Source organism: Salmo trutta, unplaced genomic scaffold (genome assembly GCF_901001165.1).
Source record: "Salmo trutta unplaced genomic scaffold, fSalTru1.1, whole genome shotgun sequence".
NCBI classification, from domain to species: Eukaryota; Metazoa; Chordata; class Actinopteri; order Salmoniformes; family Salmonidae; genus Salmo; species Salmo trutta.
The window spans coordinates 321,414-336,413 of NW_021822222.1; the positions used below are offsets into that span (position 1 = coordinate 321,414).

Consider the following 15,000-nt stretch of genomic DNA (forward strand, 5'->3'; position numbering starts at 1 on the left):
TTTAGGTGGTCTGTCTGTCTGTCTGTCTGTCTGTGTCTGGTGTGTGTTGTTATGTGGTCTGTCTGTGTCTGTGTTTATGTGGTCTGTCTGTCTGTCTGTCTGTCTGTCCGTCTGTCCATCCATGTGTGTGTGTGTGTTTGTTTATGTGGTCTGTCTGTCTGTATGTCTGTGTATGTCTGTATGTATGTCTGTCTGTCTGTCTGTCTGTCTGTCTGTCTGTTGTCTGTCTGTCTGTCTGTGTGTTGTTTTTATGTTTGTGTGTGTGTGTGTGTGTGTGTGTGTGTGGGTGTTGTGTGTGTTTATGTCGTCTGTCTGTCTGTCTGTCTGTCTGTCTGTCTGTCTGTCTGTCTGTCTGTCTGTCTGTCTGTCTGTGTGTTTGTTTATGTGGTCTGTCTGTCTGGTGTGTTATGTGGTCTGTCTGTCTGTATGTCTGTCTGTCTGTCTGTCTGTCTGTGTGTGTGTTGTGTGTGGTGTGTTGTGTTGTGTGTGGTGTGTGTGTGTGTGTGGTTTGTTATGTGGTCTGTCTGTCTGTCTGTCTGTCTGTCTGTCTGTCTGTTTTTATGTTTGTGTGTGTGTGTGTGTGTGTGTGTGTGTGTGTGTGGTGTGGGTGTGTGTGTGTGTGGGTGTGTGTGTGTGGTGTGTGTGTGTGTGTGTGTTAACCCTGTGCTTCCCTCCAGGCCATCAGAAGACAGAGGAAGGAGGAGAAGACTATGGAGTCCAAACAGACCAATGACAAACTCCTCAAGACCTTCCTGAAGAGACAGGCCATCAAAGCTGCTCTGGGAGAGAGGAGGTGAGGAGAGGGGAGGGGAGGAGAGGAGCAGAGAGAGAGGGGAGGAGAGGAGGAGGTGAGGAGAGGAGGAAGGGAGAGGAGCAGAGAGAGGTGAGGAGAGGAGGTGAAGAAGGGAGAGGAAGGGAGAGGAGATGAGGAAGGGAGAGGAGGTGAGGAAGGGAGAGGAGAGGAGGTGAGGAAGGGAGAGGAGAGGAGAGGAGGAAGACCATGACCTAAATGAAAGGCAAAGCCGCTCAGAGCTTCATAACAGATCTACAAGCACTAAGATGGTGACGTCTGAACACGGACCATTCCATGTTTCATAGAAGATCTGGTCTGTGTATAGACCTGTAACCAATCTCTCTGTGTTGTGTTTCTGCTCCAGTCAGGATCATCTGCCCAGCCTGTCTGCTGGGAGGAGAGAGGAGGACATGTACATTCTGCCTGCCCTGCCAGCCCAGGAGGAGGAGGAGAGAGAGAGGAGCAGCTCAGAGGAGGAGCAGGAGGAGGAGGACAGCGTCATCTACCAGGTGAGGTCAACACCCACGTCATGTGATAGAGGAGAAAACAGAGAGGGCGGTGCTTTATCAACTTGTCCAATAAGAACACTGTATTCCTTTTTGTTTCATAACGTTTTTGCTACGTTGTGACGTCTGTCTGTCTGTCTGTCTGTCTGTCTGTCTGTCTGTTGTGCGTATGTCTCGTCTGTCTGTCTGTCAGGGGGATTTCTATGAAGACTCTGTGGACATCAACTCTGAGGAGTTTTCTGCCATGCCTCCTGAGGTGAAACACGAGATTCTTAAAGACATGAAGGAATTCAGCAAGAGACGACGCACCATGTACCATACACCTCCTGAGGTACCACACACCATGTACCACACACCATGTACCACACCATGCACCACACACCATGCACCACACACCATGTACCACACACCTCCTGAGGTACCACACACCTCCTGAGGTACCACACCATGTACCACACACCTCCTGAGGTACCACACACCATGTACCACACACCATGTACCACACCATGTACCACACGCCAGGTACCACACACCATGTACCACACACCATGTACCACACACCTCCTGAGGTACCACACACCATGTACCACACATCTCTGAGGTACCACACACCATGTACCCACACCTCCTGAGGTACAACACACCATGTACCACACACCTCCTGAGGTACCACACACCATGTACCACACACACCTCCTGAGGTACCACACACCATGTACCACACACCATGTACCACACACCTTCTGAGGTACCACACACCAGGTACCACACACCTCCTGAGGTACCACACACCTCCTGAGGTACCACACACCATGTACCACACACCACCTGAGGTACCACACACCATGTACCACACACCATGTACCACGCACACCTCCTGAGGTACCACGCACACCTCCTGAGGTACCACACACCATGTACCACACACCTCCTGAGGTACCACACACCATGTACCACACACCATGTACCACACACCATGTACCACACGCCAGGTACCACACACCATGTACCACACACCATGTACCACACACCTCCTGAGGTACCACACACCATGTACCACACATCTCCTGAGGTACCACACACCATGTACCACACACCTCCTGAGGTACAACACACCATGTACCAACACCTCCTGAGCTACCACACACCATGTACCACACACACCTCCTGAGGTACCACACACCATGTACCACACACCATGTACCACACACCTCTTGAGGTACCACACACCATGTACCACACACCTCCTGAGGTACCACACACCATGTACCACACACCATGTACCACACACCATGTACCACACACCTCCTGAGGTACCACCCCCTAACCCAGCCCCCCCCCCCCTCTCCCAGAGGTCAGGTGACTTCTCCCAGTACCAGCTAGCAGGGCTGCTGCAGAGGAACAAGCTGAACGTGCGTCTGGAGGGGGTGGAGAGAGAGATGTCCAACCGGAGTGCAGGGAACGCCCCGGGGGTGGAGCTATACAACCAGGGGGAGGGGCACAGCGTGGAGACACGACGCCTCCTCTCAGAAGACTCCACCCACTACATCCTCATCAAAGGTTAGAGGTTGAAAGGGGGGGGGGGGTCAGCGATCAAATTTAGCGATTCTCGCATTGACCTGTTCAAACTCATCCCCTCATATGCTCTGTGTGTGTGTGTGTGTGTGCGCTCGCTCCTCAGGTCCGAAGAAGACCGACAACAGTGAGAGGGTCCCAGACATCCAGCCTGCGGCCTCTCCCTGGCTGGGTGGTCCCTGTCAGGGAGGATTAGGACGGGGGGAAGGCAGAGACCTGATCCCCTTTGGAGACCCATCTCAGAGGAGGAGAGCCTGGAGGAGGGACCCTCATCATCGTCTAAACATCCCCAGGACACTAACCCGAGCCTGGGAGACACAGCACCGACTTCCCCTAGGACACTGAAGGCCATCCAGGCTGCCATGGATAGCAGCTTCTCAGACGAGGAGGAGGAGGATAGCTCCTGGGGTAGGGAGGAAGGAGGGCTGAGGAGGAGGAGGATAGCTCCTGGGGTAGGGGAGGAAGGAGGGCTGAGGAGGAGGATAGCTCCTGGGGTAGGGGAGGGAGGAGGGCTGATGAGGAGGATAGCTCCTGGGGTAGGGGAGGAAGGAGGCCTGAGGAGGAGGAGGAGGGCGCCTGGGGGAGGGGAGGGAGGAGGGCTGAGGAGGAGGAGGAGGATAGCTCCTGGGGTAGGGGAGGAAGGAGGGCTGAGGAGGAGGATAGCTCTGGGGTAGGGGAGGGAGGAGGGCTGAGGAGGAGGGTGCTGGTGGCAGTGTGTCTCCTCGTACCCTCCTGGCCATTCACGAGCCATGGGAGAAGAGTTGGAGGTAGGCCCGTCCCAATACGCCACCATGATTGGCAATTCTCCTGTTAAGCCCCACTCTCCCAGTCACCAGCGTCCTGCGAACCGATTGGTCGTCATCAGCAGCTCACAGGAGGAGACTGAAGGGAAGGACACGCCCTTGAGGACAACTCTGACCAATGAGGACAGGCTTGAGGTGGAGAAGGGCGATGAGCAACAGTCGCCCCTCCCCTTAGCCTCCCATTCCTCCCGCGGACAGGGTGCTCCTCGCAGGGAGGAACAAGGATGAAACCGCCACCAGGAGGAACAGAGAGGAGGTGGAGGAGATTCTGAGGAGGAACAGAGAGGAGTTGGAGCAAGCCATCGACAACAGGAACAGAGAGGAGTTGGAGCAAGCCATCGACAACAGGAACAGAGAGGAGTTGGAGCAAGCCATCGACAACAGGAACAGAGAGGAGTTGGAGCAAGCCATCGACAACAGGAACAGAGAGGAGTTGGAGCAAGCCATCGACAACAGGAACAGAGAGGAGTTGGAGCAAGCCATCGACAACAGGAACAGAGGAGTTGGAGCAAGCCATCGACAACAGGAACAGAGCTTTCCACTCTGCAGTAAGTCAGGGGGACAGTTTGGGTCAGGATCTCTGTGTCATTCCTTCATCAGGTCTAAACAGAGAGAAGAACACCGGGGAAGAAGCCTACTGACTGGGCCTTTACCTCCATCGCAGGAGGAGAGGAATGGACAGGACACGGGGAGGAGAAGCCTACTGACTGGGCCTTTACCTCCATCGCAGGAGGAGAGGAATGGACAGGACACGGGGAGGAGAAGCCTACTGACTGGGCCTTTACCTCCATCGCAGGAGGAGAGGAATGGACAGGACACGGGGAGGAGAAGCCTACTGACTGGGCCTTTACCTCCATCGCAGGAGGAGAGGAATGGACAGAACACGGGGAGGAGAAGCCTACTGACTGGGCCTTTACCTCCATCGCAGGAGGAGAGGAATGGACAGGACACGGGGAGGAGAAGCCTACTGACTGGGCCTTTACCTCCATCGCAGGAGGAGAGGAATGGACAGGACACGGGGAGGAGAAGCCTACTGACTGGGCCTGTACCTCCATCGCAGGAGGAGAGGAATGGACAGGACACGGGGAGGAGAAGCCTACTGACTGGGCCTTTACCTCCATCGCAGGAGGAGAGGAATGGACAGAACACGGGGAGGAGAAGCCTACTGACTGGGCCTTTACCTCCATCGCAGGAGGAGAGGAATGGACAGGACACGGGGAGGAGAAGCCTACTGACTGGGCCTTTACCTCCATCGCAGGAGGAGAGGAATGGACAGGACACGGGGAGGAGAAGCCTACTGACTGGGCCTTTACCTCCATCGCAGGAGGAGAGGAATGGACAGAACACGGGGAGGAGAAGCCTACTGACTGGGCCTTTACCTCCATCGCAGGAGGAGAGGAATGGACAGATTGTGAAGATGGAGGACGGTGAGGAGGACAGTGACTCAGAGAGCTTCATTGACGTGTCTGAAGGAGAGGAGCTAAAGGAGGAGGAGGAGACAGATGATTCACCGATAGAGGTTGGGGGCGGTGCTCCATCTAAGGCACAGGAAGACGTGGCCAAGAAGAAGAAGAAAGGAGGAAGAAGAGGAGGCTTTAAGTAGCAGAGCTATCCCTTTGGAAGAGAAGGAGGAAGAGGAGGAGGCTTTAAGTAGCAGAGCTATCCCTTTGGAAGAGAGGGAGGAGGAAGAGGAGGAGGCTTTAAGTAGCAGAGCTATCCCTTTGGAAGAGAAGGAGGAGGAAGAGGAGCCTCCCACAGAGACCAGCCCAGCTCTTCCTGCCTCAGCGTCTGTTCCTCTACGCAACGAGTGGGAAGACATCAACGTGGTAAGATAAGTACTGCTTACATTTAGTGGTGAAAAGACAGAGCATGGAGATGATGTCCAGGAAATAGACAGGAAAATGTCTATTTCTCTGTGTGTGGTTGAGATGTTGTTGTTGCAGCATTTGTGATGTCCTGTAGGGGGAGCTGTTTGTACAGTAGAGATTTGAGGATGCAGTACCTGTGTTGTCCTGTAGGAGGAGCTGTTTGTACAGTAGAGATTTGAGGATGCAGTACCTGTATTGTCCTGTAGGAGGAGCTGTTACTGTGTAGTGGAACTGGGTTGATGCAGTACCTGTATTGTCCTGTAGGGGGAGCTGTTACTGTGTAGTGGAACTGGGTTGATGCAGTACCTGTATTGTCCTGTAGGAGGAGCTGTTACTGTGTTCAGTAGTGGAACTGGGTTGATGCAGTACCTGTATTGTCCTGTAGGAGGAGCTGTTACTGTGTAGTGGAACTGGGTTGATGCAGTACCTGTATTGTCCTGTAGGAGGAGCTGTTACTGTGTAGTGGAACTGGGTTGATTGCTAGTACCTGTATTGTCCTGTAGGGGGAGCTGTTACTGTGTACAGTAGTGGAACTGGGTTTGATGCAGTACCTGTATGTCCTGTAGGGGGAGCTGTTACTGTGTAGTGGAACTGGGTTATGCAGTACTGTATTGTCCTGTAGGGGGAGCTGTACTGTGTACAGTAGTGGAACTGGGTTGATGCAATCTGTATTGTCCTGTAGGGGGAGCTGGTACTGTTGTAGTGGAACTGGTTGATGCAGTACCTGTATTGTCCTGTAGGGGAGCTGTTACTGTGTTCAGTAGTGGAACTGGGTTGATGCAGTACCTGTGTGTCCTGTAGGGGGAGCTGTTACTTGTACAGTAGTGGAACTGGGTTGATTGGCAGTACCTGTATTGTCCACCAGGATGAGCTGGTGGCGCTAGAGAGCAGTCTTGGAGAGCAAGCAGTCCAGTCTGAGAGAACAGAAGCAGCAGCAGGAACGGCATCGCTGCCACCGTTACCGGACAGATGTGTCTGGAGAGCCAGGTAGGGACACAGTCAACACACACATTTAGTCAGTCTGATAAAGGGGGTATTATTGTGTTCTGTTTGTTTTCCCACCCTGCACCAACAGTGTTCATAGTGGGTGTGATTGTGTTTGACCCTGACTCTGCCCCAAACTTTTTTTCAATCTTCCTCTGTCCAGTGTCTGTTCTTTTGCCCATCTTAATCTTTTCTTTTTATTGGCCAGTCTGAGATATGGCCGTTTCTTTGCAACTCTGCCTAGAAGGCCAGCATCCCGGAGTCGCCTCTTCACTGTTGACGTTGAGGACTGGTGTTTTGCGGGGTAATATTTAATGAAGCTGCCGTTGAGGCGTCTGTTTCTCAAACTGGACACTCTAATGTACTTGTCCTCTTGCTCAGTTGTGCACCGGGGCCTCCCACTCCTCTTTCTGTTCTGGTTAGAGCCAGTTTGCGCTGTTCTGTGAAGGGACGTAATACACAGCGTTGTACGCGGATCTTCAGTTTCTTGGCAATTTCTGGCATGGAATAAGAATAGACTGACGAGTTTCAGAAGAAAGTTCTTTGTTTCTGGCCATTTTGAGCCTGTAATCGAACCCCACAAATGCTGATGCTCCAGATACTCAACTAGTCTAAAGAAGGCCAGTTTTATTGCTTCTTTAATCAAAACAACAGTTTTCTGCTGTGCTAACATAATTGCAAAAGGGTTTTCTAATGATCTATTAGCCTTTTAAAATGATAAACTTGGATTAGCTAACACAACATGCCATTGGAACACAGGAGTGATGGTTGCTGATAATGGGACTCTGTACGCCTATGTAGATATTCCATAAAAAATCAGCTGTTTCCAGCTACAATAGTCATTTACAACATCTAACAATGTCTACACTGTATTTCTGATCAATTGATGTTATTTTAATGGACCATTTTAATGTTTCAAAAACAAGGACATTTCTAAGTGACCCCAAACTATTGAACGGTAGAGTTTCTTATAATAATATCCTACAATCTTTGAGAAACTAACAATCACCAAATAAGTGATTGAAGTTATCAGTATTGACGTGGTTATGTTTTGATTTAAAAGATCACAGCATTGTCCATGGCAAAAGGTATATAGATTTTACAGGAAATGAGACGTAAAACTGCAGCCTGTTCTCTCCGCTCCATGGCAAAAGGTATAGATTTTACAGGAAATTTGCTTTAAAACTGAAAACATGCCAGCCATGGTCACCGCCTAAGCCCCTTTTTTATCCAGGAAAAACCCTGGGTCTATTTCAGTGCTTATAATGCCCCGTATTCTTCTGCTGAGTTTATATGTGTTTATACCAGGACATTGTTGAATCCAGTTTCTGATTGGCTGAAAGGGCATTATTTCCCATGTAACGGACTGTATATCAGCACGGTAGAATTCAACGGTTACAGTTCATTCTTACATGTTTTATGTTTTCTTTTATGTTTTAAGCTGCTTTTGAAAGCAAAAGTCAAATTGAAAACATTATTGGCGTCGTTGAATTCGATTTTCATAATAGCAAGCTAGGACTGCTAGTTTGGTTAGCTAAACAAGCTATAGGACTGATAGTTTGGTTAGCTAAACAAGCTATAGGACTGATAGTTTGGTTAGCTAAACAAGCTATAGGACTGATAGTTTGGTTAGCTGAACAAGCTATAGGACTGCTAGTTTGGTTAGCTGAACAAGCTATAGGACTGCTAGTTTGGTTAGCTAAACAAGCTATAGGGACTGATAGTTTGGTTAGCTAAACAAGCTATAGGACTGATAGTTTGGTTAGCTAAACAAGCTATAGGACTGATAGTTTGGTTAGCTGAACAAGCTATAGGACTGATAGTTTGGTTAGCTAAACAAGCTAATAGGACTGATAGTTTGGTTAGCTAAAACAAGCTATAGGACTGATAGTTTGGTTAGCTAAACAAGCTATAGGACTGATAGTTTGGTTAGCTCAACAAGCTATAGGACTGATAGTTTGGTTAGCTCAACAATCTGGGACTGCTAGTTGGTTAGCTAAACAAGCTAGGACTGCTAGTTTGGTTAGCTAAACAAGCTAGGACTGCTAGTTTGGTTAGCTAAACAAGCTATAGGACTGCTAGTTGGTTAGCTCAACAAGCTATAGGGACTGATAGTTGGTTAGCTCAACAAACTAGGACTGTAGTTTGGTTCGCTAAACAAGCTATAGGGACTGATAGTTTGGTTAGCTAAACAAGCTATAGGACTGATAGTTTGGTTAGCTAAACAAGCTATACGACTGATAGTTTGGTTAGCTAAACAAGCTATAGGACTGCTAGTTTGGTTAGCTAAACAGCTATAGGACTGCTTGTTTGGTTAGCTAAACAAGCTATAGGACTGATAGTTTGGTTAGCTAAACAAGCTATAGGACTGATAGTTTGGTTAGCTAAACAAGCTATAGGACTGATAGTTTGGTTAGCTAAACAAGCTATAGACTGATAGTTTGGTTAGCTAAACAGCTATAGGACTGATAGTTTGTTAGCTAAACAAGCTATAGGACTGATAGTTGGTTAGCTGAACAAGCTATAGGACTGATAGTTTGGTTTAGCTAAACAAGCTATAGGACTGATAGTTTGGTTAGCTAAACAAGCTATAGGACTGATAGTTTGGTTAGCTAAACAAGCTATAGGACTGATAGTTTGGTTAGCTCAACAAGCTATAGGACTGATCGTTTGGTTAGCTCAACAAGCTATAGGACTGATAGTTTGTGTTAGCTCAACAATCTGGGACTGCTAGTTTGGTTAGCTAAACAAGCTAGGACTGCTAGTTTGGTTAGCTAAACAGCTAGGACTGCTAGTTTGGTTAGCTAAACAAGCTAGGACTGCTAGTTGGTTAGCTAACAAGCTATAGGACTGATAGTTTGGTTAGCTCAACAAGCTATAGGACTGATAGTTTGGGTTAGCTCAACAAGCTATACGACTGATAGTTTGGTTAGCTAAACAAGCTATAGGACTGCTAGTTTGGTTAGCTAAACAAGCTAGGACTGATAGTTTGGTTAGCTAAACAAGCTATAGGACTGCTTGTTTGGTTAGCTAAACAAGCTATAGGACTGATAGTTTGGTTAGCTAAACAAGCTATAGGACTGATAGTTTGGTTAGCTAAACAAGCTAGGACTGATAGTTTGGTTAGCTAAACAAGCTATAGGACTGATAGTTTGGTTAGCTGAACAAGCTATAGGACTGATAGTTTGGTTAGCTCAACAAGCTATAGGACTGATAGTTTGGTTAGCTCAACAATCTGGGACTGCTAGTTTTGGTTAGCTAAACAAGCTAGGACTGCTAGTTTGGTTAGCTAAACAAGCTAGGACTGCTAGTTTGGTTAGCTAAACAAGCTAGGACTGCTAGTTTGGTTAGCTAAACAAGCTATAGGACTGATAGTTTGGTTAGCTCAACAAGCTATAGGACTGATAGTTTGGTTAGCTCAACAAACTAGGAATGCTAGTTTGGTTAGCTAACAAGCTAAAGGACTGATAGTTTGGTTAGCTGAACAAGCTATAGGACTGATAGTTTGGTTAGCCTAAACAAGCTATAGGACTGCTAGTTTGGTTAGCTAAACAAGCTATAGGACTGCTAGTTTGGTTAGCTAAACAAGCTAGGACTGATAGTTTGGTTAGCTAAACAAGCTATAGGACTGCTTGTTTGGTTAGCTAAACAAGCTATAGGACTGATAGTTTGGTTAGCTAAACAAGCTATAGGACTGATAGTTTGGTTAGCTGAACAAGCTATAGGACTGCTTGTTTGGTTAGCTAAACAAGCTATAGGACTGATAGTTTGGTTAGCTCAACAAGCTATAGGACTGATAGTTTGGTTAGCTCAACAAGCTATAGGACTGATAGTTTGGTTAGCTCAACAAGCTATAGGACTGATAGTTTGGTTAGCTCAACAAGCTATAGGACTGATAGTTTGGTTAGCTCAACAATCTGGGACTGCTAGTTTGGTTAGCTAAACAAGCTAGGACTGCTAGTTTAGTTAGCTAAACAAGCTAGGACTGCTAGTTTGGTTAGCTAAACAAGCTAGGACTGCTAGTTTGGTTAGCTAAACAAGCTATAGGACTGATAGTTTGGTTAGCTCAACAATCTATAGGACTGATAGTTTGGTTAGCTCAACAAACTAGGACTGATAGTTTGGTTAGCTAAACAAGCTATAGGACTGATAGTTTGGTTAGCTGAACAAGCTATAGGACTGATAGTTTGGTTAGCTGAACAAGCTATAGGACTGATAGTTTGGTTAGCTAAACAAGCTATAGGACTGCTAGTTTGGTTAGCTAAACAAGCTATAGGACTGCTAGTTTGGTTAGCTAAACAAGCTAGGACTGATAGTTTGGTTAGCTAAACAAGCTATAGGACTGCTTGTTTGGTTAGCTAAACAAGCTATAGGACTGATAGTTTGGTTAGCTAAACAAGCTATAGGACTGATAGTTTGGTTAGCTAAACAAGCTATAGGACTGATAGTTTGGTTAGCTGAACAAGCTATAGGACTGCTTGTTTGGTTAGCTAAACAAGCTATAGGACTGCTAGTTTGGTTAGCTAAACAAGCTATAGGACTGATAGTTTGGTTAGCTGAACAAGTTAGGACTGATAGTTTGGTTAGCTGAACAAGCTAGGACTGCTAGTTTGGTTAGCTGAACAAGCTAGGACTGCTAGTTTGGTTAGCTGAACAAGCTAGGTCTGCTAGTTTGGTTAGCTAAACAAGCTATAGGACTGCTAGTTGGTTAGCTCAACAAGCTATAGGACTGATAGTTTGGTTAGCTCAACAAACTAGGACTGCTAGTTTGGTTAGCTAAACAAGCTATAGGACTGATAGTTTGGTTAGCTAAACAAGCTATAGGACTGATAGTTTGGTTAGCTAAACAAGCTATAGGACTGATAGTTTGGTTAGCTGAACAAGCTATAGGACTGCTTGTTTGGTTAGCTAAACAAGCTATAGGACTGATAGTTTGGTTAGCTGAACAAGCTATAGGACTGATAGTTTGGTTAGCTAAACAAGCTATAGGACTGATAGTTTGGTTAGCTAAACAAGCTATAGGACTGCTAGTTTGGTTAGCTCAACAAGCTATAGGACTGATAGTTTGGTTAGCTCAACAATCTGGGACTGCTAGTTTGGTTAGCTAAACAAGCTAGGACTGCTAGTTTGGTTAGCTAACAAGCTAGGACTGCTAGTTTGGTTAGCTAAACAAGCTAGGACTGCTAGTTTGGTTAGCTGAACAAGCTATAGGACTGATAGTTTGGTTAGCTGAACAAGCTATAGGACTGATAGTTTGGTTAGCTAAACAAGCTATAGGACTGCTAGTTTGGTTAGCTAAACAAGCTATAGGACTGCTAGTTTGGTTAGCTAAACAAGCTAGGACTGATAGTTTGGTTAGCTAAACAAGCTATAGGACTGCTTGTTTGGTTAGCTAAACAAGCTATAGGACTGATAGTTTGGTTAGCTAAACAAGCTATAGGACTGATAGTTTGGTTAGCTAAACAAGCTGTAGGACTGATAGTTTGGTTAGCTGAACAAGCTATAGGACTGCTTGTTTGGTTAGCTAAACAAGCTATAGGACTGCTAGTTTGGTAGCTAAACAAGCTATAGGACTGATAGTTTGGTTAGCTGAACAAGTTAGGACTGATAGTTTGGGTTAGCTGAACAAGCTAGGACTGCTAGTTTGGTTAGCTGAACAAGCTAGGACTGCTAGTTTGGTTAGCTGAACAAGCTAGGACTGCTAGTTTGGTTAGCTAAACAAGCTATAGGACTGCTAGTTTGGTTAGCTCAACAAGCTATAGGACTGATAGTTTGGTTAGCTAAACAAGCTATACGACTGATAGTTTGGTTAGCTAAACAAGCTATAGGACTGCTAGTTTGGTTAGCTAAACAAGCTAGGACTGATAGTTTGGTTAGCTAAACAAGCTATAGGACTGCTTGTTTGGTTAGCTAAACAAGCTATAGGACTGATAGTTTGGTTAGCTAAACAAGCTATAGGACTGATAGTTTGGTTAGCTAAACAAGCTATAGGACTGATAGTTTGGTTAGCTAAACAAGCTATAGGACTGATAGTTTGGTTAGCTAAACAAGCTATAGGACTGATAGTTTGGTTAGCTAAACAAGCTATAGGACTGATAGTTTGGTTAGCTGAACAAGCTATAGGACTGATAGTTTGGTTAGCTAAACAAGCTATAGGACTGATAGTTTGGTTAGCTAAACAAGCTATAGCACTGATAGTTTGGTTAGCTAAACAAGCTATAGGACTGATAGTTTGGTTAGCTGAACAAGCTATAGGACTGATAGTTTTGTTAGCTAAACAAGCTATAGGACTGATAGTTTGGTTAGCTAAACAAGCTATAGGACTGATAGTTTGGTTAGCTAAACAAGCTATAGGACTGATAGTTTGGTTAGCTCAACAAGCTATAGGACTGATAGTTTGGTTAGCTCAACAAGCTATAGGACTGATAGTTTGGTTAGCTCAACAATCTGGGACTGCTAGTTTGGTTAGCTAAACAAGCTAGGACTGCTAGTTTGGTTAGCTAAACAAGCTAGGACTGCTAGTTTGGTTAGCTAAACAAGCTAGGACTGCTAGTTTGGTTAGCTAAACAAGCTATAGGACTGATAGTTTGGTTAGCTCAACAAGCTATAGGACTGATAGTTTGGTTAGCTCAACAAACTAGGACTGATAGTTTGGTTAGCTAAACAAGCTATAGGACTGATAGTTTGGTTAGCTGAACAAGTTAGGACTGATAGTTTGGTTAGCTGAACAAGCTAGGACTGCTAGTTTGGTTAGCTGAACAAGCTAGGACTGCTAGTTTGGTTAGCTGAACAAGCTAGGACTGCTAGTTTGGTTAGCTGAACAAGCTAGGACTGCTAGTTTGGTTAGCTGAACAAGCTAGGACTGCTAGTTTGGTTAGCTAAACAAGCTAGGACTGCTAGTTTGGTTAGCTAAACAAGCTATAGGTCTGCTAGTTTGGTTAGCTAAACAAGCTATAGGACTGATAGTTTGGTTAGCTAAACAAGCTATAGGACTGATAGTTTGGTTAGCAGAACAAGCTATAGGACTGATAGTTTGGCTAGCTAAACAAGCTATAGGACTGATAGTTTGGTTAGCTAAACAAGCTAGGACTGATAGTTTGGTGAGCTAAACAAGCTATAGGACTGATAGTTTGGTTAGCTAAACAAGCTATAGGACTGATAGTTTGGTTAGCTAAACAAGCTATAGGACTGCTAGTTTGGTTAGCTAAACAAGCTATAGGACTGCTAGTTTGGTTAGCTAAACAAGCTATAGGACTGATAGTTTGGTTAGCTAAACAAGCTATAGGACTGATAGTTTGGTTAGCTAAACAAGCTATAGGACTGCTAGTTTGGTTAGCTAAACAAGCTATAGGACTGCTAGTTTGGTGAGCTAAACAAGCTAGGACTGCTAGTTTGGTGAGCTAAACAAGCTATAGGACTGATAGTTTGGTTAGCTGAACAAGCTATAGGACTGATAGTTTGGTTAGCTGAACAAGCTATAGGACTGCTAGTTTGGTTAGCTGAACAAGCTATAGGACTGCTAGTTTGGTTAGCTGAACAAGCTATAGGACTGCTAGTTTGGTTAGCTAAACAAGCTATAGGACTGCTAGTTTGGTTAGCTGAACAAGCCAGGACTGCTAGTTTGGTTAGCTAAACAAGCTTGTTTGTTTTGGTTACCACGGAAACTACCGTATCTATCTAGTAAACGTGCTAACTACTTCAGTGAATGTTGAACACATTTGTACCTGCAAATGTGTTAAATTATATCCATGTTATATAAAGATAATCAACTCTGGGCTCTATGGGTTTTCTGGGTAATAATACAACTCCATGGAAGGTCAGTTCTTCACTGCTAGCGCTCGGTGGAACACACCTTTTCCCGTAGGTCATTATTTCCCATAGAAAGCGTAGCCCCTCGTCGTTGACGATCCCCTTACCGGGGTCTAACGTCTCGGTGTGTCTTGTCCGTCAGGAGCTGTTGAGGTTGTTTGGCGTACCCTTCCTGGTGGCTCCCGGTGAAGCCGAGGCCCAGTGTGCAGCGCTGGACCGGACCGACCAGACCCACGGGACAGTCACCGACGACAGCGACGTCTGGCTGTTCGGAGGACGACACGTCTACAAGAACTTCTTCAGCCAGAACAAATACGTAGAATACTACCAGTACGTAGATCTACAGAACCAACTGGGTACGTAGAACCCTACCGGTACCTAGACCTACAGAACCAACTGGGTACGTAGAACCCTACCGGTACCTAGACCTACAGAACCAACTGGGTACGTAGAACCCTACCGGTACCTAGACCTACAGAACCAACTGGGTACGTAGAACCCTACCGGTACCTAGATCTACAGAACCAACTAGAACTACCCCCCCACCCCAACCCCCCCCCCCACCCAAACCACTAGACACCACCCCCCCCCACCCAAACCACTAGACACCACCCCCCCCCCACCCAAACCACTAGACACCACCCCCCCCCACCCAAACCACT

At 46.4% G+C, this 15,000-nt stretch overlaps 1 long non-coding RNA gene and 1 pseudogene across 1 annotated transcript; both read left to right on the top strand.

Annotated features, from left to right (window-relative positions):
- Positions 1 to 658: 658 nt before the first annotated feature.
- LOC115181179 (DNA repair protein complementing XP-G cells homolog) overlaps positions 659 to 15,000 on the top strand; it is a 20,130-nt pseudogene continuing 5,788 nt past the window's right edge.
- On the top strand, positions 3,900 to 4,293 carry LOC115181202 (uncharacterized). The gene is made up of 2 exons (XR_003873321.1): positions 3,900 to 3,933; positions 4,181 to 4,293. It is a non-coding gene; the product is annotated as an uncharacterized LOC115181202 (long non-coding RNA).